This window comes from Corvus kubaryi, unplaced genomic scaffold (genome assembly GCF_017639235.1).
Source record: "Corvus kubaryi isolate FWS band 111438036 unplaced genomic scaffold, C.kubaryi_AGA036_p1.0 37398, whole genome shotgun sequence".
Lineage (NCBI taxonomy): Eukaryota > Metazoa > Chordata > Aves > Passeriformes > Corvidae > Corvus > Corvus kubaryi.
In genome coordinates this window covers 52,330,908-52,354,209 of record NW_024581137.1, presented here as the reverse complement: position 1 = coordinate 52,354,209, position 23,302 = coordinate 52,330,908, and the positions used below count along the sequence as shown (strand labels likewise).

At 41.0% G+C, this 23,302-nt stretch overlaps 1 long non-coding RNA gene across 1 annotated transcript; it reads left to right on the top strand.

Annotated features, from left to right (window-relative positions):
• The first annotated feature begins 9,848 nt into the window (after positions 1-9,848).
• LOC121671960 lies at positions 9,849-19,493 on the top strand. The gene is made up of 2 exons (XR_006018685.1): positions 9,849-10,079; positions 18,505-19,493. It is a non-coding gene; the product is annotated as an uncharacterized LOC121671960 (long non-coding RNA).
• Positions 19,494-23,302: the final 3,809 nt, after the last annotated feature.

Here is a 23,302-nt window from a genome sequence, read left to right as displayed (position 1 = left end):
GGATAGCAGAGCCTTCCCTTGGGGTAAGCTCCTTTGGGAGGGAATGACCAAAAGAGCAGAGCCATAGAGCTGGAGTTTTAATTCCCTCAGTGCAGAAGATGGTCAGAAAGAACCACCAGTCTGATGTTAAACAGTTCATAGAAGAGTGCTAGAGCAGGCTGGTCTTTCTATTTACCCCTGCCCTGAGCCACTACAACACACTCACTGTCTTCTGGACCTACATTTTATAGGTAATGATCCTGCTTTATCCTTTGGCATCTTGCCTTCCCTGGGGCAAAGTTAATTTACATTTACTTTTGCTTCCTGCACTGCTGTTTTTCCTTATCATGGAGGAGCCATGGTACTTTTCAGTGTCTCTTATCTGGGTGTGTTGAGGAGACCGAAACAACGCTGCCTCTTCCTAAATCTTCTGCTGTCACAGGTAGTGCTCCAGAGGCAGACTTAAATCAGGCCTGATGACTTTTCCTTCTCTGTTGTAATACACCTGGCTCCACTAACTTCAGACCATGAGGCCCCATCTTTCAAAAACCATCACTACTTTGATGTGTTCAGGTCCTGATGTGAAGAGCCTGGTGCTGAGGAAGGAGGGGAGCCACATCCCACCCAACCTTGTGAATGTTTTCTTCCCTGAAAACACTTGTGTTTACTGATGCTGATCATGAGGACAGGGCAACTCCAAACAAGGAGCTCAGCATGAGCTGGAAAAGAAGCAGTTTCAAACGAGACAATTTAGAGCAATCAGCAGCAGCCCTAACAGATAACTCAAGGAGTCAGTGCTCCCTTCCCATGCCATTAGCATCAAGGGCAGCCACCATGTGGAGAGAGACATGACGTCCATTTGCTTTCCAGTCTCCCTCTGTGGATGAGGGCTCTTTCCTGCTTCTACCCATTTTATAGCCATGACCAGTCCCAAAAAGGCTGGGAGATGAACATAGACCTCCTGGTTCAAAAGTTGCTACTGAAAGGGCTGTTATCCTTTGCGTGTCTTTCTCCAAACATTGGGTTTGATTCCTTTTTAGGAAATGCTGAGTAAGTAAACATTAAAGAATGAAAAATGCATAAATGTCTTGCTTTGTAGCGCTAAAAAAAATACCTTAGCACAGTAGTTCTCTCCCCTGCTGTCCCACCTCTGTTATCTGAGGATGTTGTTATAAGGCAGTTCAGAGCCTGACACACTTTGCAAATATAGATTCTTTCCCTGCAGTGCTGCTGTAAAATGTGTTTTTGGGAGGAATCTCTTGGTTTCCCCTGTGATCTCTCATTTTAATCTTCCCACTCTTCAGCTCTTGTTAGCAATAACTCTAAGCCTTGGGGAAGACTGAATGGCCACCAGAGTCACCTGCTCACACACTCTAAAGTCTTTAGACAGATATCAGCATTCATATTGAGCATTCCAAAATAAAAACCTCTTTGCATTTCTGTGCTTTCTCTCAATATTCTTTCGGTACTGGGACACAAATAAATGTTTTTAATCCATCTGAGGACTTTCAACTATCATTTGCTGATGAACATGTCTATGAAAAATAGCAGTAGGGCACTTGTATCTGTGCCTTCTTCACTGTATTTCTGTGCTTGAGCTACAGCAGCCTAAATGAATAGTGACATAGCATAGGTGGAGTAGCGTGATCAGGGCACACTAATTTGGAAGCTGTCCCCAGAGCTTGTGTGATGGGGCTGATGCGATGTGGTGTTGTGCAAGGACTAGAAAGGGTCTGATAAACCCTCAAATGGCTCTTGTGTACTAAAATGCCTCCAGTTTTTCAGCCCTGGAAAAGACATCTCCAAGTCTATCCAGATTCACTGATGACTGAATCATCCCATTACAGGAGGCTACCAGAAGCACATCTCCAGCAATAATCTCAGCACTTCTGTCAGCAAAAGAACAGCAGTTTCACAGTCTAAATAATTTGCTAACTCAAAAAATTTACTACTGAAACAAGTGGTTAAAAATGACAGCTTAAAAAAGTGAATCTCGTAAAAGTAAATTGAGTTTAGGCAAATGAAATAAGATGGTCTTTTAGTTTTTGGCTTCCCCAAATCCTGGTAATTTTGGGTCCTGGTCACTTAAGTGTTTTACTTAATGAGATCACTAAAAATAATTAGGTACATGTTGCTGATGTAAAGGAAATTCCAGCAGCGATTGTATATGAACTGATAAAGATTTGCTGCAGGTGGAGTTCTTGGAAATAGGAGTTTAAAAGAGGATAATTACTGTAGAAATCTTGTTGACTTTAGTCAGTGGTTACATAAAACTGTCCTGATCCGTTAAAGGCAAACCTTTTGCCTCAGAAATAAGGCAATATTTTCCCAACAGGGGTATTGTTTGGCATTGCTGATGCCATTCATCTAAGAAAAAACCTGTTCCCATCATGGAAGAAAAAATGTAACAGGCTGCCTCTGTACACAGGGAGCTAGAGTTTGGATAGGACTCTGTGTCAGGTAAGACAAAAGGCACCTGAATAATCAAAGCTGGGCTCATGGTTTTGTGCAAATTCTTATATTTTCCTGCAAATATCAATAATATGAAAACTGCATCTCAATACACATCATTTACAATATTGTAAGGAGCCGGTGCTTTGTAATAACCACCAAGGATTTGGGGAATTGGGTGCAGACGCTGGGGATACAGGTGCCATTACAGAAGCCTCTAGGGCCATGATCTGCCCCTGGGACCAGCCATCATCAGCAGAGGATTTGGAGGATGAGGCAGATCTATGGGGAGCTCTAGGGGATGGCCCTGTCTAGCCCAAGGACCAATTCTCCATGGTGCCCAACCTGGGGGCACCAAGTTGAAAAAAAAATGCAAAAGAAGACAGATTGGACTACCCCTGCTAATGTTCTTCCAAACAGCTCTCCCCGAGGGTGGTTTGCCATTAGCTCAGGTTTTTTTTGAGCCAAGGATGACCCAGAATCACCCTGCACAAAGGTTGGTATCTGCCAGGTGAGCCTCTCCATTTCTCCTCATGCTGAGGTGCCAGAAGGGCCGCAGGCTTGAGCGTGTCCTGCCTGGATGCACAATGAGCTGAGTAGTTTTCCCTGGATTTTTGGTGGATTTTCAAAGTAAGGCAGAGCTGTTCTTCCTCTGCTGAGGAGCTGGGCAGTAACAGCTCTGTGAAGGGGACACCTGGAGACTCCACGGGGCAGGAATATCCTTGTGTTGTCTCCATGAGAGTGAGTTCTTCCTCTGCCCTTCTGCTCTTGGCTGCTACCAGCTGCTGGTTTGGTGTGACCCAGAGAGTTCTCAGCCTTCAGAGCTGGACAAAGGGCTTTCAATCCTGCAGTCTGCTGCACAACAACTGTGTTCTTGTGCTGTCAGCTTTCATACAGACTGATAACTTCTTGCTGTTTTGAAAGCTGTAAGGCTTGAAACTTTGGGAGGCTTAGGTTCGCCTTGTGACAGATAATTGGGTCTGTGTCACTGAACTCCAGATTCTTAGTTTGATTCAGTGTTCTTCCATGAATTCAATACTATGCTTTTGTTTGTTTCACCTTTCCCCTAACAGCTTGCACGCCTTCAGTAGCAAACTCCAGGTAAAAGGCTTTCTTTAGAGTGGCAAAATGCTGTCTTCAGTGTGGGTGTTAAAAAGACAAATAATTGCTGCAAACAATTTCCCTAGCACTAATAAGGGTAATTGGAATTGTTTGGCTTAGAAGAAGCACGGTGGATTTAAAAGCCTAAAAGCTACAGCAATCTGCAAACAGAGAGATCCTCCTCAACAGGGAATGATTTCATTTATTATAAAGGTATAAACTCCTTCTCTGGACAATAAGTGCTGAGAGCAGCAGGCTTAGGAATATTATGGCTTTTAAATAACTGGCCATAATAATTTGAGTCATAGAAAAGCTTGACTTCTTGAATCATGGTCTTCAGAAAATCTTTGTGTGAATCTTAAGAACAATTTCTGCTAAGTGTCCAGTTACACTGAGCTCATGATTATAAGGAAAAGAGGAGCATGAACTGAAATCCTGATTTCAGTAATAATAATACTGTTATTTTCTTAGATGGAAGATATTGCTTCTGAGACTTATGTTGGGAGAGGGGTGATGTGGTTTCCAGTTATTCTAAAAAGGGATTTCTTGTGTAAAATTAATCCAAACTGTCAAAAATGCCTTACTAAAAAACAAGGAAAAGGCTGCTGGAAAGTGGCCTAAATGTTAGTTCATAACTGTGGCATAAAATATTACTCTATTTATCTGAAAAGACCAGAGAAGAATAGCAGAAATAACTGTATTGGGAGCACTTTAATCCTGGTAAACATGAGATAATGAGGCTTAAGTTTCTTCCATTGAGATTAAAATAACTTTTATTACACTGTACTTGCAGTGGGCAACAGTGCCTGTGGATGGTTATCAAGGCCCAGCTAGCCCATGGTAGCTGTTTCTCGGTCACCTGAGTGTGCAGGTTGAAAGAGAAAGGAAAAAAAAGAAGAAAAAAAAGGAAAAAAACAGGTCTGAGCACTTCATAAAGCACCAGAGGTAGTGGGACTGGGATTTTGCTTTACTGTTATCTGGAAGATCAAAGCTGCTGGCTGTCTGTTTTGTCTTCCCCTCTCATACCACAGCAAGCTGCCCATTTACCCCATAGGTACCTAACAGATGATCAAAAGCTTTTATGCTTTTTCCAACTACATCAGCCAGTCTAATAAAAATAAAGTCATCTTTCCCTTTATTTCCTGGTATCCTTAAAAGCCTACAGCATTACCACCACCATATCCTTAACACATTCAAAATGGGAGGGAAAACAGCTGACAGATGGGAAATTAACCCTGTATCATTCATGTCTGATTGATGATAACCTGGTACCATTCCTCCCCAGTCAGTTAGAACAGTCATTTAATAATACTGTATCTGTGTTAGTGTTAAGAGTATTCAGGTTTATTTGGGTAAAGTATTGCTGTTTTGATATCACTTCCTTCACCCTGGTCTGATCCACGGCAGTCTGAAGCTGACTCTTCCAAGCCCCATCTGCTCAGAATGGTCTGCAGCTCAGGTGGGAGACACTCATGTCTGTAAATATTGTCTTTCTCCTTCAAACCCTGCTGTGGCTGACATATGCTGTTCTCTGCTCCCTCTTTAGAGCCTGATTAATAATACTGAGGAACTCAACATAAGCCTGACTCCTTTTGTATTACTGAGCCAGTGACTCCTTTTCTAATATTGAGCCAGTTAACCTCTGATCTATTAACATTAAACTATATAATTCAATAAGTAAGGGCTGGGCTTTCAATAATTGAGAACAGGCTACAGGGTAATTAGATATTATGAACTGGGGGTGAAGAAGCTCTAATAATCTGAGGAGACATGCAAATCCATAGTGAAAACTTTCCTGGAGGATTACTCCCTTTTCATTTAGGGCTGCTAGGGAGGCTGTGCAATACCTATGCCTGCAAACTACTCTGCCAATACTGAGTGGGTTCAGGAAGAAAGTAAGTATAATGCTGACATGACCAATATGGAATATGTGACAGAGTCTAAGTAAGTTGGATGAATATTTCTTAATTAGTGTAGGAAACGTTAATGCAAATGTATGAACACTGCTAAGCATCTTCATGATTTATTCATGAATATTCCTAGCTGCTGTGGAAGCAAACCGTGACTTACTGCAGACTTCTTAGCTTCCTGTTGATAACAAAACCAAATCCTCTGGTAAATTACTCTGTGGAAAGTCCTGGTGCCCCATAAGATTTTTTTCAGGAAGCACTGCAGGAAAAATGTTCAGATCGCAATGGATCTGATGGAGTTAGAAGACTTACTCAGATCTTATAGGATCATCAAAGTTGGAGACCCCAAAATTTAGGGCAGGGACATAAGGCCCCTTGACAGCCACCAAAGGGATTCTTTTGACACAACTGTGTTTAAAATCAAGCTTTTGTGTTCGTGAAAGCCACTGGTGTTTGAATCCAAACATTTTCAAGGAAATCTTGAGAAGTTTGGTAAGTAAATGCTTTTTGCTGTTCTCTCCTGATGTTTGCTTGCAAGAGTTGAGTCAGTTTGCTTGTGCTGTGGAAATTGCCTATGATTATCCACCAGTTCCCAGCAATTACTCAAAATGTGACAGAACAATATTTCAGTATGACTAAGTCAAAACAGATTCTTACTGGGCTTAGGCATTTTGAACTCAATGGGACTGCTCATGTGGTTAGAAGTAAGTTACAGCTCCAAAATTAGTCTAGATTTCACTATCAGTTTATTCACCTCCTTTTCAAGGGCAGATGTGCAAATTGCACGTCTCAATAAGGGGCCATGAAGGGCACCCTCAAATAGTAGCTTTGAATCTTTGTCAGCACTTTATTGAAAAAAAACGGATTGGAAAAAGGGGTGTTTACTGCTCCTGAAAAGAGCAGTTCATCTTCCTGAGTACACACTGTTCCTAAAGCTGAGAGAAAATCCTCCAGACAGTTGAATTATTGACATCTCTCACTAAACCAGTCATCCTGTGCTTCTACCATAGTATCTGAGCTGAGGTGCACTGAATCTCTCCATGATTCAGTCTATTCATGTGTTTGAGGTGTTACAAATACTCATTCCTATAGCCAGTGACATCCTGGGAAGTTGTACTTGAACTGCTTGCAAAGGAAAGCAAAGGATTATATAATTTCCTGCTTTCCTACAAACCTCTTTCTGTCCAGGGTTCCACAAAACAATTGGGGAACTCTTAATTTTCAGCAGGGAAAACACAGATTCAATGCCAATATAGCAGCTAGTCTGGTTCACATGGGCCATTTGGAAAACGTTTGTTCACATGCAGAGTGTATTCATGACTGCCTTGTGATCTCAATAACAATCCTGAATCCCTTGGGCAGCACACAGGGCAGAATCTCTTGTCTCAATTCTATTCGAGGCTTCCTCTGGAGTCCCAAGTAAAATCAGAATGATGTCAATGTCCCTGGAAAGCATGAAGGGACAGCTTTGGAGGTAAACTCAGGATCTCAGCTCAGCTTTGGCATTTATTCATTACGTGGCAATTCCCAGTGAGGGTCTTCAAATGTTCTGCCAGAAATACACACAAATGGAAATTCTCTGAAAGAGGGAACATCGATGCTGTTTATAGATTAAAAGTAGGTTATCAGGAAATTAAATTATTTTAGTGAAACTTTGGCTGAAAATTGTCAAAGTCTCTTGGGATGAGATAAAAATAGAAAAAAATTGCATGGAGTTATTTCTATCAGTAATTTCTGATGACTTCCATGGTCTGTAGAATTATGCCCTCTGTGTCAACAACATTGCTACAGAGATCCAAATGAAATCATAGTCCTCACTTTGAAAAGTAGACATAAATGCTATAAAAAGAGTAAGAACACAAAACATAAAAGAAATTTCCCTCTTTAATCCACTTTATATCTATGCTACAAGCTCTGCTTCAAGACTCTTCATAGTGATGAGTCTATACCCTCCTTTCACAGCTAAAGCAGAAAAATTAACAAATCATTCAGCTTTTATACCCTCTCCAAATACAAAGCTCATCTGCTTGTTTGTGGATCCTTTCTTTGCTCCCTCTTAATTGCATCCATGTGTATCAGCAATCACTGATGACTCTAATAATGAGGGAAAACTTGCAAAGGCTGAATGCTGAGAGTGGCAGTTCTGAAGTGTGAGTCTCCTTGCGCACTGTGTTCTTGTTTTTTGTCATGTGGGAGTGGGATTTTGTTTTTGCAATGTGCTGCAGAAGTAGCACCCTTCAGGGATGAAGAGATTGCTTGTTGGAACCCTAATCAAAAGAAGAATCAGGATTAAATAAGAGGGTTTCTCTTTTTTTCTTTTTATTTTTAAAAAAAATTATTATTTCAACAGTTGATTTTCTGTGAAATAAGAAAACTTGCAATACATGTTTAATGTTGTATTTAAGCAGACAAAACATGTCAGGCATTGCAGTTTGGGGTGATACTAGGTGGCAATTTACTTATTTATTCATTCCAAATTTCTCCATGCACATTAATGGAGTGTCTCTTCCTGGATCTAGGCACCTTAACAGATACTTAAAAATCCAACCAAATGAAGACAAGAGAGAGCACACACACTCCCTGAATGTCTGAAACCCTGTAAGGACCATCCCCAGTGGGATTTTCGTGTGCCCTCAAGAACAGATCGGGAATCCTTTGGAAGCAAAGAAAATGAGGATTACAAGCTGCAGCATTCTCAGAGAGGATATTCCAGTAGTATTTTCCTTTCTTATGTTCAAAGAAGGGTTCAGCACTTCTGTTGGTCTTATCCGTGGGAACATGGCGAGAGTGTGTTGGATCAAAAAAAAGTTGTGAAGAGAAAGTACACTGCTACAGTAAAAATGGTGCTAAATCCTGAAAGAAAATACTTCAGACTATGTAGAATTATAAAACTTGTACCCAGGCATTTTAAAAGACTGGATATATGTATATTTTTTCTTGATATAAGAAGCCATGGAGAACTCCTTCTCTACTTGTATGTACATGCATTTAAGCTGCTCAATTTGCAAAATCAATATCTCAAGAAGTTAAGACATGCCAGTATAAAAGAATGATATTTAGTCTGCTTTTTGTCACTGTGGGCATATGATGCTATGGTATGCACTTTAATAATTTGTAAGCATAGTTGATATTTTAATTTCCACAGGATTTTTACTTCTGTGTTTCAAGACCAACAGTTTTCCCACTAGTTTTTTTTTCCCCTTAGGTGTCACCTGGCTGAAGAAGGAGTAATGAGAGGGAAAGTTTTGCTCAACTTCTGCAATTTTTAGACCTTTCTCAGTACAACCAGTATATTCAGAAATTAGATGCACATACATGGTTGCACACCAGCTTGTGTTGTAATCTCTAACCAGATTCAACCTCTAAATTCCCATGGACATCTGAGTTGGAGTGAGGTAAAGTGAGTTTTGCACTGAATTTGAAGGGAGGCTTTGGGAAATACCACAGTGCCATAGATGGATATCCCTGGCTGACGCCTGAATTCTTCATGGGGATAGTGGTAAGTATACAATGCCACGTGGTGTCCTGTATGGCTGCTTTCTGAGCCACTTCCAATTCAGGTGTGATTTACAGCCTGCTCTTGCTTTCTTCCTGATCAATTGCATGAACTCTGTAATAATTTGTGCTGGTGTGTTCTTATATGGTAAAATAATCCCCTGTATTCTTCATTTCACTAAAAGCAGGTACATTTTCTGTGGAGCTCTTTAGTCACAGAGTGAGTGAGAAATAGGAATGTGACATGTGAACACATCTGGTGGCACCATCAGAGGGTGTGCTGGTGGCTGGAGAGGGGATGTCCAGGTGTCAGGTGTGCAAAGAGCAGTCCCAGTTTGCAGTGACCTAATTAATGACAGTAGAGCCCCATGAGAAGAGAAGCCTGAAGTGACCCACGAGAGCTGCAAACGTGCAGCTCTCAGCTGATGGTAGCATGGGTGGGCTGCTCCTGGTGCTATCCAGAAAATGTCAGCACCCTGCAGGGGTTAAAAACTGGATGGTTTTGTATTATGGACCTTAGATCCCTCTTGGATAACTGGTCACTGAAGATTATGATCTTTGCACAGGAATTAACAGGGAAAGAGGGATTTAAGGAGAGGAAACATATATGAAGGTGTGTCAGATGGAACTGGATATCAACCAGAAGTTCTGACTGGTACTGTAAAAGTAGCTGGAAAATACGCTGTGGTGGTAACAATGCCAATATAAAGAATGCAATGAGAAACTCATAAAAAAAGAAGCAGAAATATGAATTCACAAATTATCTAACCTGAAATACTCTGAGGTACATGAATAGCAGACTGTGAGAGTTGCCTCCCCCCACAAAAAATTCTTAAAGGACCAACTCTCCTTCAGCTGAACCAGAAAAAATGTGCATTAGAACATCCTAATCCAGTTTGGATTCACCTTGAACCTCTTGTTAAAAAGGTAATTTTGTTTCTGTTTCTCTGCCCTACCCAACAACGTTCTTCCCCCGTGATCAACATTCAGATCATGCAGCTGAAAGACTGTGACATCCACCAGACACTGAGACACCTCATGGAGAGGCTACTTCCTTTGGTCTGTAAAGGCTTGGATTGGGCAAGAGTAGCTGGATACTAATCATGCAAATGACATCCTTAACAAGTCTGTGCAACAGAAAAGGTGATTTGTTTCTGCTAATTGCAGCTATGTGGCCCCACAGAAAACTGCCCTGGATTTCCAGCACGACTCACAGGAGCAGAACTCAACCTACTATTTGTTCTCTTTGGTTTGTTGGCTTTGTTCTCTTTTGCTTCTCTCTTTATTCTATCTGCTTTCCTCCATGCTCCACGCCCACCTTCATATTTTAAAGCATCTTGAAGTGTTTCACAAATGTAGGTTAATTAGCAGTTTCAGACCAATCTTTACAAAGAGGCAGGAACATTTATCTAGCACAAGACTAGAGTGGTTTGCTCTGTCTGCTTTGGATCTGAAGGACGATGGCTCTGCTGGACAAATGGACACGTGCTTATTGAAGCTGACACAAGGAATGATGTTTTTTCTCTGGTTCAGGGTGAAGTTTAGCTACCATTTTCTTAGAAACCTGTAATGATGACAGTCTAAACCCCTCCTTACAGTCTATTCCAGCTTTTGAATATCTATCTCCTAGCTACAGCAGGCATAAAGAACAGCTTACTAATATATTTTTTTCTTGTGTGTATCTTTTATGTTGTTGATGTTTGTTTTCTTTGTCTCCTTTTTCCAAACTGAACTGAGCCCCAAGCCTTTCCTATAAGTCACATTTTCTAGAGCTCTTGCTGTTATTTTTCTCTATTCTCTCTGATCCATGCATTCCTTGAACTGTGATGCTCAAAGCAGAAGAGTGTTTTCTTAGTCATTTGGTCAACTTTGAGTTGCAAAGAAGAAATTCTGTTTGTATTTCAGGAGTTATTTTATGTTTTTCTTCCTTTTTTTTTTCTTTTTAAGAAGTTTGACATTTACTTCTCTTTATTTCCTCATCCTCTAAAAACCGCAAATCCTTTTTGTAGAGGAGCTGCATAATCAGTTGCTTCTTATCTCTTATGCAGTTGATTATTCTGTGGTCTGCATCACATCCCTTACAGGCTGCTTCTCCAAGGGGACAGTCTTATCAATTCTTCCCACGGAAAGGCAGAACATACTTAGTTTATAGATAGGTTAACCATATTCACTGTAATTCTGGCTGGTTCAGTGTCCAGGGAGAGTGTGACTGTATCTGCAACAAATTTGGATAATAGCATATAATTTTTTGTTTCCTTGAGCATCTTTTATCCCAGTGGTGTGCGGTACATGTACCTGCTGCTAAGTACTATCATGGAACCACTTTGGAACAGAGCAAAGTTCAAATCTGAAAGGATAAGGGAGGATGTATTTCATTGGAATATTTTTTTCTAGGACAGTTTTACAGAAACATTCAGAACTTGATGTCCTGGTATTTCCTGAGGCTGAAGTCACAGACTATAGTATTTCCCACCAGCTCTAGATTAGAGCTGAGTTACAGCAGGGCTCCTTTCACATGCCAAGTTGTATAGGAGATTCAGGAACTTCATGCTGTCTCTTTGCATGAGCCCAAAAATGCTAACTACTGGTAATTAGTAACTAATGGAAATTAATACATCACTAATATGGGAGAATAATTTAGGTCCTACTTACATTCTTCTATAATGAACAGCACTTGCACCTTCATGGTTGCTATTATCACAGTGTGAGCTCTGACAGAATATGAGAACTGGGAGTATAGACCAATTTGCAATAATAATAAAAAAAATTCAGTCTGGAGGAAACCAATTCAGTGATTGAATTAAGGGAAATGCAATACTGTTCAGTCAGTGACTAAGCCAAGTTGGTGCTGTATAAGTCAAATGTCGCAGCTGTCATTGTCTGCAACTTCTAGTAGGACAAAACCCCCGCAAATAAATTGAGTCTTCTGCAATCTGCATGGCTTGTTTCTGTCTGAATTTTCTCTTGATTGTGTCCCCTTTCTTGGATGTGGTTTTGTGCTCTGATGTACAGCAGCTGCCCTGAGCTGGTGGTTTCAGCCAGTACAAATCTCTTCTCCGAGCTCACAGGCTGCTCTGTACTGTCTGCTGGCAAAGAGTAGCATCAAATCAAGTTACTACAGCTCTCTCTCAGGTGCCAATTAAGAGTGATCCTGAAATGAGTTGTGGTACACAGCCTGGGAAAACTGACAGCTGTGTTATGAAAAGCAGGAAGATTAGCTTTTCCCCCTAAATCACTGAGATATCCCCAGTGACACGGTATTTGTGAACTAAGAAGATAAATAATATATGTGTTTTTTACACATATGTTTTTAAATATACAAAGAGTTTAGGAGTTGGAATTATATCTCTAAAATCCCTGTGAACTTTGCTTTACTTCTTCGCATCTCAGTAGCATAAATCTTGCCTTGGGGAACTATTTGCAAGCCCAATCAGGGGATTTCAAGCCTGTGTGAGCACCTCCTGCCCATATCACAGTGGATCAATCAATACCACAGCAGCGCGATAATGCTCTGCATCAAAAATTCTGCAGAAGTCTTATCAAGACCTACCAGGGAATGAAACCAGAGAGTGTTATTTTGAGTGCAAAGGCTAGCCACACATTTTGAGATGAAGGTTGTTAATCTCAGCACTGTCAAAAAGTGTGGTACCTGGGGAAGAAATGAAAAAATAACATCAGCTTGCTTTTATTTTTGTATTTACAGCTGGGCAATGCAGTATTTCCTTTTGTTATTCCTGCTTCTGCCTTCCTCAACAGATTTCCCACCACTGTGACATAATAAGTCAAGTTAATAACTGATAATGCCACTTGGTTTGACAAGAAGTTGGCGTATTTTTTTTCCCTATCTTCCTTTATACTTTTGCACGTCTGTCCATTTGTTGTATTCATATTTTGCAGATTATCCTGCAGGGCATGTCTCCCGAGGCAGAAGAAGGACAACGTTGTTATGGGATATTCATACCAGTTATGCACATTTTGAAGCTGACTCTCCAGCACCTTGTTGTGATGCAGCCACTTCTCCCCTAAAAACCAGCTGTAAAGTGCCTACTACAAATGCAAATAGCTGTAAGAGCATGCAAGGCAATACACTACTTGGCTCTGTGGCACTACAATTTTGAGGGGGAGGAAGCAAAATTGTAATTTAACCCACAAATCATGGCTTGCTCTTGCTTCTATTTGAGAATATATCATCATAATCTCTTCCAAAACCACTCTTATTAATCTCTCAGCATTTGTGTTAATCACAGCCATTCATGTGATTCGTGTAGAAATCAAGAACCTATGATGTCTCTTATCACAGCATCAGTGTGATGGGTAATTAAAAGCCAATCAAGTGGTCTCCCAGAGTTCTGGGCCATCATTTACCATGTAGCCAGCATGATGGATTAGAGCAGTAATTCAGCCTGAAAAGATAGAATCCATGTTATTTTTCCTGATTTTAATTCAAATGGTAGAATTTCATCCTTTTGGTAAGATGGATGATGCCATTTCAGAATATTTTATGTTCGTGGGTAGATTTAGGAGGGGGGGATTTAATAATAAGGCACAGGAAAAAGAGAAAGAGGTTGTTGACAGAGCAATAAAATACAGACAGCAGAGCAAGGTGGGCAAAATAGCAGTCTTGAAGCTCAATCCCTTCTGAACACAAGCTGCAGTTTGGTGCAGTTCAGCCTGTGGGTCCTCATGGATGCTCTGAGAGCTTTGTTGAGTTTTTTCTGACAGAAGGAATCCAGTGTCTTTCTTTCTCTCCACCTCCTAAACTCCTACTTCCTATTTCCTGCTTTCTTTCCTATGGGAAAACCTCACTCATTTGGAAAGCAAAAGACCAAAGCTCAGAAACTACAGGCTAGCTGGTGTAAATCTTTAAAGCACCCCTGGAGACCTTGTTAGCCATTAGTGTGCTCTGTGATGTGTCTGTGAATTGTACAACTCCCTGGGTTGATGGGGACACACATGAAGGTTTGCACTAATTATTCTCTTGACTCAGTATTAATTTAGTACCCTGGACTCTTCTCTATTAACACAATTGGAAAAATAGAGCTAAACCATTGAGGCTCTCACATTCAAGAGTCTTCTCTATAAGGCAAAAACCACACAGTGTAGACCAATCATGGGAAAGGCGGTTTTTTAAGAATCCTAGTCTCTTAAAGGCCTTTGTGAAGTGCAATCTCTGACAAGAACATGTCTTCATTGTCTCTCCTTAAAGCCCTGTTGCTGGGCTGCTTGTGTCAGTGAAGGAAAAAACACTCTCTTCTCCTCAGCAAACTGTCAGACTGTGTCAGTAAAAGTGATGCACAGCACTGACAAGCTCAGGGTGGTATCAGTGCTTGTTTTCAGTAAGTGGTGTGACCTTGCATTTGACTCTACTACATTTGTCATTAGGGATAATTAGGTGTGTTCTGCATCCCAGAGCTTCCAACTTTTCTTTACCCAACTTTTCCCTCTTCATTCTCCTTCACTGCCTGATTTTCTGGAGTTCTTCCTAGAGCACATTGTACCAGACACACATGGTTATTTGTACTCAAGATTCTACTTGTATTTGATGAAAAATATGAAGCATATTTTTAGCTTAGATTAGACTGAGAATGATCAACTATTAAACAGCTGCAGGTCAGGGCAGAGGTTCATCTTGCTCAGTACTCTCTCAGAGTGGGCAATAGTAGAGGCAAGAAATGCAGAGTGATATTTCCCAGCACATTCTTCCAGCCTCTGATATGTGACTCAGCAAATTCCTTATCCAGAAGTGGTGCATCTTTATATTTAGCACCCCTTTCTCCATTAATTCGTATTTTTGTTCTGAAATGTGCCCTGAAATTTTATGTACAAGGATTTATAAAAATTCCAAAGGCTAGACAGCTCCAGGTAGTGTTGGATGTTGACCCCTGTGCCTTGCATTACTCCAGGAGGAAAGACAGTGTCCTACAGACACTGACTATATTAGATTTTCTCTTTACAGTGAGGGAACTGGGGGTAGGTGTTCCTCTTCTCCAGTGCTTGCCAGCTCTGGGCAGCCTTGCATGTTGTTCCTCAAGGGATTGACTGTTCTCAGGCTTTCACCTGTGTGAAAAAGAGGCTTTTATGGTAAAGCTCTATGTTGCTCCAACAAACTGTGCACTGGTTTCTCAAATAATTTATTTTCATTTGGTTCAGTGCTGTACTGATTCTGCAGTATAGCTGATTTTATACTCTTCCATAGCAGTGACTGGTTTCTTAACAGGCAGCAGTAAAACTTGACCTATAGCCCATGTTTTCCCCCCAAATAGTGATTATATTTTAATGTGGAAGGAAATGTTCTCATGGAAAATATTTCTCAAAAGGAGCAGTAATAAAAAAAAAAAAAAAAAAAAAGGAGACAAGAAGGAATGGGAAGAAAATGGGACTTACTCTGGTTATTTGCTCCCTGTGACCTGACAATAATTTATGTGCAGTATTAAGTAAAAGAGAAGTTACCATAAAGTTTCATATTGTCTTCTTCTTGAGGGAATCATAATTGTAAAATGGCAAAACCCAACCCCAGTTTGCTGTTATAAATGGATTGTATATATGAATAGCTTGTGGAGGTAAGTGGTGAAACTGTTGCTTATGAAGGTGCTTATTTTATATTGCTTTTGTGTGCAGGGCAATCAGTCTCCACTTGTTTGTGATTTTTATTAAATATGATGCCCGCTGATATTTTATGAGAAATATTTAGGCAAAGTAATCTATTTGATTCATCATCTGAAATTTACCTAATGAATATATATTGCATATGATTAATCTTCTTATATTTCACTGTTCCAAGCATTTAAAAAAAAAGAGAATATAACCAGAATGGGCAGCTTAATGCTATCCAATAAACTGCAAATGAATAGAGGCTTTTAGCAAAGGTGTTTGAACTTGCAGCTCATGGCTGGCTGGCAATGTTTCGCTTTCAGACAAAATGAGTTTTCTCAAAGAATCTTTTTCTTCTCCTTGTTCTCCACTAAACTGAACTGAAATGCCTGACTTGCAGTTTATATGATTTAAGAATTTGAACTGTGTAATTGGGTGGGGTCTGCAATTTGTTTCCATCCTGTGATTGGGTTTGTCTCTTCTTGTTTCATCAGATGCTGCAGAGGGAGAAGCTATCCCTCTTCATAGTGCAACAGAAAACACCAAAAATGTTTAAAAGTTTGGGCACCTCTAGCAAAGCCCTTTTGCTCTCTAATATGTTCTTATAAATTAAAATGACCCAGAAGCTGTTTTTCCTATCTGTTTTACTAGGGAAAATGGTGGACTTCCTTTAATACACACTGGGATTCTCTTTTAATGACTGTCCCTTGAGGTTGAATTTTCATAAGCTCTGCAGACAAAGAGTGATATGTGACACCTTTTGTGACCCTTTTGGCTTGGAATCAAAGTTGTTTATTGGAGCTTTTGTTCTGTCTGTTCCCCTTCTACAGCTTTTGATGCAGGTGGCCATTTTCATCCAATGATGGTGTGACTCTGTCCCTGCCAGCACTGATGAAGTCACATCTCAGATCTTGTGGTCAGTTTTGGGCCCCTCACTACAAGAAAGACATTGAGATGTTGAAGTCTGCCCCGTGATGGGCAACAGAGCTGGTGAAGGAGGTGGAGCACAAGTCCTGTGAGGAGCAGCTGAGGGAGCTGGGGTGGTCAGCCTGGAGAAAAAGAGGCTCAGGGGGGACCTTATCACTCTCTATAGCCACCTGAAAGGAGGCTGTAGCCAGGTGGGGGTCAATCTCTTCTCCCAAGGAACAAACGATAGGACAAGAGGAAATGGCCTCTAGTTATGCCAGGGGAGGATTAGATTGGATATCAGGAAAATCCCTCATCAGAAGGGTTGTCAAGCACTCGACCAGGCTGCCCAGGGAAATGGTAGAATCACCATCTCTACAGGTATTTAAAAGACATGTAGACATGGCACTTAGGGACATGGTTTAGTGGGGGCTTCACAGTGCTGGGTTAACATTTGGACTTGATGATCTTAAAGGTCTTTTCCAACCTAAACGATTCTGTGAGAATTAAAGACCTTAATGATACCTTTTGATACTTAGGTAAATAGAAGACAAAAGAAGAAGGAATCAAAGGGTAGACCAAAGAAGGGGGAGACCAAAGGGAGACCAAAGAAGGAACAAGGGGACACCCACTTAAAGAGGCATTTATGACCTCATATATCCTGGGGGTAAGAGCTACCCAGCCAGTGCCCACTGGCCATGTCACAAGAGCCCCAAACTGCTCTGCTGGAAGGAACTGGAAGTACTGGTTGGGGAGCATGGGAAAGAAGGCAGAAAACCTGACTGCAAGAAAACAGTCTTTCTTAAGCTTTACCATTCATGAAACAGCTTTTGTATTTTGGAGCTGGATTGAGTTTCTGATATGGTTAAGGCCACGCTGTGAATCACTGTTGACAAGCAGGACATTTTTTGTTCATGGCTGACAGTCCCTATATTGCCAGGCAAGCTGCCAGCTTGGAACAATTGAGTCTGTGGCAAAGTCAGGGTGATGGGGAAGCAGAGATGCTGATTAAGATATGGATATTATCCCAATGAGTAGGAAAGTGAGGGAAATAATCCCTTTTTCCATAGGCTGGAAATTTAGAGTAGTATATCCCATTATTTCCACACCTTCTCTAGTTTTCATAGAAATGTATGTAAGTTTGGTCTTGTGGTTTGTTTTTTTTCCCCAAAGTAGGTAAGAATATTGTTATTAAATATATAAGAACCAGCATTCTGGGCTAGATTAAAAGCAGGTAGTGTCCAATACTTTCTCTGTTTTTAATCAGTGATTCCCCTGGGTGAGGATTAACAGGTTGTATGGGAAACTATTTTTATCTGGTATATCCTACCAGCTCCTGGCAAACAGCAGTTCAAGGAATTTCTGAGCCACTATTCATCTGCAATGACATATTCTTTATCAGTGAGATTAAACTTTTTTTATGAACCAGATTTTGCTTTTGTCTCTACAATTTCCTGTGGCAATGAGTTACACAATTTAATTATAAAGTGCATAAAAAATAATTTCTGTTGGTTTTGGGTTTTTTTACCTTCCTTCTGATCATTGCATTTCACACTGGCTTTTTCTTGGGCATCATGAATAATGATTTGCAACCTTTCTTGTCTGCACAGCTCCTATACAGATCTCTCCTATCCTTTTCTTCTCTTTCTCTAATTTCTATAACCTATAATTTTGTATGTGTGGTTATGTTTTTTTCCCCCAAATGCATTAATTTGTACTCATTAGTATTGAAATTCAGCTGCAATCTTATCACCCTGTCATTCAGCATTGTGAGCTCCTTTTCTGAGTCTTTGAAATCACACAGAATTGACTGTTCTGAATAGTTTTTTGTTATTTATTCTTCTCCCTAAACCATTTATGAATATGCTGAGCTGAACAAACTCTGGGATGGACCCTCGAGGGACTTCCCTGCTAACTTTACCTCCCTCTCTCTCTCTCTCTCTCTCCAGTTTTTTGTTATTCCTTTTGTTTCTTGTGTTTTAGTGTGTGCATTAATCTGTAAGGACATATTTGTTCTGTTGGTCTGTCCATGCCTGTGGTTCACTACATCATTTCCCATCCATTTTCACAGGCTCCTCCTCCAGATGAGGTTTTTTCTCACCAAGGCAGACCTTCCCTGTGGATTACACAGAAGTGAGCTGGGAGCAAGGCCAGCGGAGTGAGGAGCAGCGCAGCAAGTCTAGAAACCCCACTGACAAAGGAGGCAGTGATGCTTTTCTCTTTCCTTCATTACCACTGGAAGAGAAGAACAACTCAAGCTACCACACTTAATGCAGCCTGGGCTCCGTGCTGCATCAGGAGAAGGCAAGGGGAGAGCAGCAGACCTGGCTGGCCATTAACTGAACCTGACGAGTGTTTACATGAGGAATCAGACTGGCAGTGCCCTAAATGCACTGATTTATAAGGCTATTGATTAGCAGTGACCAGTCAGGAAGAGCAGTGGCAAACTGCTGCTTCAGCATTGCCCTTAAGGGCAAAGATCAGTGCAAGCAGCCCACGCCTGTGTATTTATAGCTGTATCCATGCACTCATTACCATCCCGGGCTTCTATTAATATATTCATATATCTCAACATCTGTGCATTCACCAGACCAAACCCATGTTCTGTTATCCTTCATATTGATTAGGTTTTTACACACATATTGAGACAGATGTACTGGATGTACTTGTTTTTAGCTGATACATATTTATAAAGGAAGACGACTAAGTGTGTGCCTGTGGTCACAGTTTATCTTTTGCTGCCTTGCTTTCCGAGGGATACAACACAGCTCTCTCCAAGATTACTTCCCTTTTTATTGGTATCTCATCTTCCACACTGAAACGGTCTCTAAAGTCCTTCAAATTATAAATATATCTTAACACTCCCTGATGTAATGCATCGTATTTATGCATCTCACAACCCAAGTATGAAATAGTCTCTTGGCCTACTCGGGTTGCTGCACATGGAATATTTTAATATTGTAAAAACCAACTATTCTCAGGTAAATATTTTTTCATCTCCTTAATATTGGAGTACTCTTTTTAGATATATAAATAAAATTCAGTGTCTTAAAATCCTCATTTATAGAAATGCTTTTGAACTTAAGTTGTAAATACAATGTAAAATGAGGTTTATCATTTGCCCTTTCTCTGATAGCACAGAGAAATATTATATATCAAGTCCAGTTTCAAGTCCAGTGAGCTTTCTGTTCTGATGAACTTGTACCTCCTGAGATGTCAGAAGCCTCTAAACAGAAAATTCCCTACCAGTTCTACTGATATGCTCTGTGACTGAAGCCCTGCAATTTCTTTTCTCCATCTGTGCTGCATCTACCTATCTACCCAAAAAATGATGGGAAATGATGGATGCAGGACCCAAATTCATTTGAGCCCTAGGGAGCGTTCTCAGTAATATCAACCCTCCTCATGTACACAGTTCATTCATATCACTTGTTATTAATATTTGTTGTTTTCCTTCCTCCCTTTGCACAGCTTGGCAATGGTCCACAGCCCTGGGTCTGGTGGCTGTGGAATCAAGAGGTGTAATGCCCTTCTGCACTTCCAAGCTCCCCCTGCCCATGCATCAAGCAGGAATTTCTACTGCTTCCCATCACTAGGTGAAGAAGTTTTTTGTTTCTGCTCCTCAGTTGCATCAGACCTGACTTTGAATCCTGATTTCCATTCCCATCTTGTTTCTCAGTCTCTCTTGGAGAGATTTAGCTGCTGGCATGTGCTTTCTGGAGAGATTGTGGCTGGAAGTTGTCTGCAATCTCAGGATCTTCCTTTCAGAAGCAGCATTGTGGATACTGAAGTCATCCAGAGACAGGGGAATACCCAGTGCAGCATGGGCACACTTTGCTTCCTGCGCAGCTTTGGGAACATCTGGGTCTGCAAGCAACTCAGAGGTCACCACATTGTGTCTACAGGTTAGATACATCACCATGAAACTTTGCTTGAGGCTCTCAGAGGGACCTGCTGGTTCAGATTTTTGTGGCACCAGGGAGCTTCTGGGATGGGTGCCGTGAAGTGCAAAATGAACAATGTCCTTCAGCAAAGAGCTGAGAGTGCAAACTAGGGCAGCCATCAGCACAGTGCCACAAATGCCATCTAGCAAAACCAGCCAAAGTTTAGGTCTCTCTGCTGAATAAATAAGTTAGAGCTTTTGGTTACCAAAGATCTCATCTGTACAGAAATTGTTCTGGCCTTTAGCATGAAGTTTGCCTCGGATGTTGCAGAAAGAAAACACTTAGAAGTCTGAACTGTGCAAATGGGCTTTAGAAGCGACCTTATCTGTATTTGTAAAGATCAATATTACAGCCATACTTGTAGCTATACTTTCACTGGACTGCTGAGAGCCCCTGAAACAAAGCCACTGCTTTGCCCTGTTTTGGTCTGTCATGGCAGCTCTCACAGCTCCAGACAATAGCATCCATTAACCAGGTTAGGGGCCACTGTGACCAAGGTAAGGCTGACCTGTGAGCTGCTCCTGGGTCCACATCCCTAATTCTCCTCCTCTGGAGAACTAAATGAGCTTTCTGGGGGACTGGCAGGAGCCAGAGTTGCTCATCCATGAGAATGAGGACCCTTTCTGAATTTCATGCTTCTACTACTTCTACAAGAATCTTTGCAGGAAGCTGTGAGTTCTGCAACTCTATAAATTGTTCTGGCAAGAAATCAATAAAGACTAAAGCCTAATGAACTGGGTTTCCATGAATGATTTCATTAAAAGCCCCAAATCAGCCAGGTGCTTAGATAGACTTACCTTTAAGCATCTGATCAGTCTTACTTTTAGTCAGCTCTCTGCTGTCTTAGCTCCAGTCATGAAAGCAGCTCAAGTCAAGATGTCTTAATGGAATAAATTTATGTGTATGATGAATCACAATAATGAAATATGTGCTTTCTGCTTTCCTGAGTACAGATCTAGCAACAACAAAAAAAGAATGTCAGCTTCTGGTTTGTTTTTGCTTTGACTGTCCTGTGTGTGTATAATGATGTCTGCTATTAACTTTAGGGATTATTAAAATTCCCTGGGCTGTATGAACAGAGTAGTAACTAGAAGAATTTTCTAATCCAAATTAGCTTTACTGATGGGGAAAGTTTAGGGACTACAGCTTGGCTCTTCAAGAGTCTATTGTGAATGCTTTTTGAACACTTGTCATGAACAAGGCCTGGGTTTCACCTCTCCACCTGTCTGCTACCCCTCCAGCTTGAGACGATGATGGACAGCCAAAACTTCTGGTCTTGGAGGTCATTTTACACTAACAATCCTTTCAGCCTCCACTAATCTCTAGGAATCACAAATTGTGTTTCTTATTAATGCCCTCAGAGAGCCTCAGTTTCCTTGACTGAGGCAGAGTGTTGGAAAGAGACAGGATTTAAATGAACAAGAGGAACGGAACTGGAATACAGCTCTCCCAGTTTGCGAAGTCCATTCAGCTGTGACTGTTGTTTTGCATATGTCATTCTTGGTTTGCAGATACATAGCAGCACAAATGGATTCACATGTAAATTTGTCCCATGATGATGCTGTGTAGCAGAAATGAACATAGCTCTCCAGGGCTTATCTGCTTCAGTTCAAGGGGTAGCCAGTTCCTCTGTAAAGCTGGCTGATATGCTCAGTGTTTGCAGGAGTGAGACCAGGGGAAAGAGTGAGAAATTCCTTTTTTGCTATCAACTTTGTGCAATTGCCAGCAGCAGACACAGCACACATCAGTGTGTGTGAGGGGATAAAGGGGCACACTTCTGTTAGGGATTTCCATTAGATAATCTGCACTTCGGAACCAATACTGTCCCCACCACTGTTTAATTGCTGGGGCTCATCCACCAGGATGCAGAGGGCAGGCACTGCATGACTAACGGGAGCAAAAAACAACCCAGTGTTTTTAAAACCACACTCAGCTCTCCTGGGCTGAGTGATGGCACACTTCTGTCTGCAGGATCATTTAGCCAACTCCCCCTGAAACCCAACTGTCTGTAATGGAAATGCTGGTATCTTATCTTCAGTGGCAATAATGGAGGAACCATGAAATATGCCCAGGGAGTCCCTTTATTGGTTTTAAAGTGACAACAGAGACACATTCACAACTGTAATCTGCTCAGGACACAAATTTGCTCCTCGTTATCTGTGGGTCCAAACTTAATGCCTTTTTAATTGCCTATTCACCGCACCTACCAATTAAGGCAAAATGATATCTCTTAGTTTAAAAAATGTATGAGCTTTACAATTAGAAGTAATTGTCCTCGTTAATTGAAAATGCAGCTTTATTTTCTGTTGATTGTATTTCTTTTTTTTATTAAAGGTTTGTAAAGGCTTTTGGAATCCCATTAAAGGGCAAATGCTATCCTGCGCTTCCACTGCAGTCACAAAGGACAAACTCAGGGGTCAGCTCAGCACCTGGGGGCTCTTTAAGCTCTGTGAATATTCAACATAAAGTTAGTGATGTTTAAATATGCTAAACTGTGCCAGAGGGTAACTTTCTCACTGGACATCTTTTTCTCACTGCTATCAGCAGCACTCAGATTCTTGCCTCTTGGGACAATGGCCATCTCTACATTATGTGTAAGTGTTATTCCAAGAAAAATAGTGCCAAGCTCTTGTGTGCTGCTGTTTGATGAAGGAATGGTAAGTATATCTGTACTGCATGAAGAAGAAGACTCTTGGGGAACACCAAGAATTTTGGAAGCCCCAGAATACAGGACACAGGGTCAACAAATCCATAGCTGGATCAGGGAACCAGCCAAAATGGAGCACACAGCACAGGAACCATAGATGGTGTTCACATCAAGGTTGCAGGAGCTTGGTCTAATCAATCTGTATTTCAAATAATAATCTCATTCAGGGGACAAGGGACATCTCCTGCCTATTGCTCTCATATCTCATGCTGAGGATG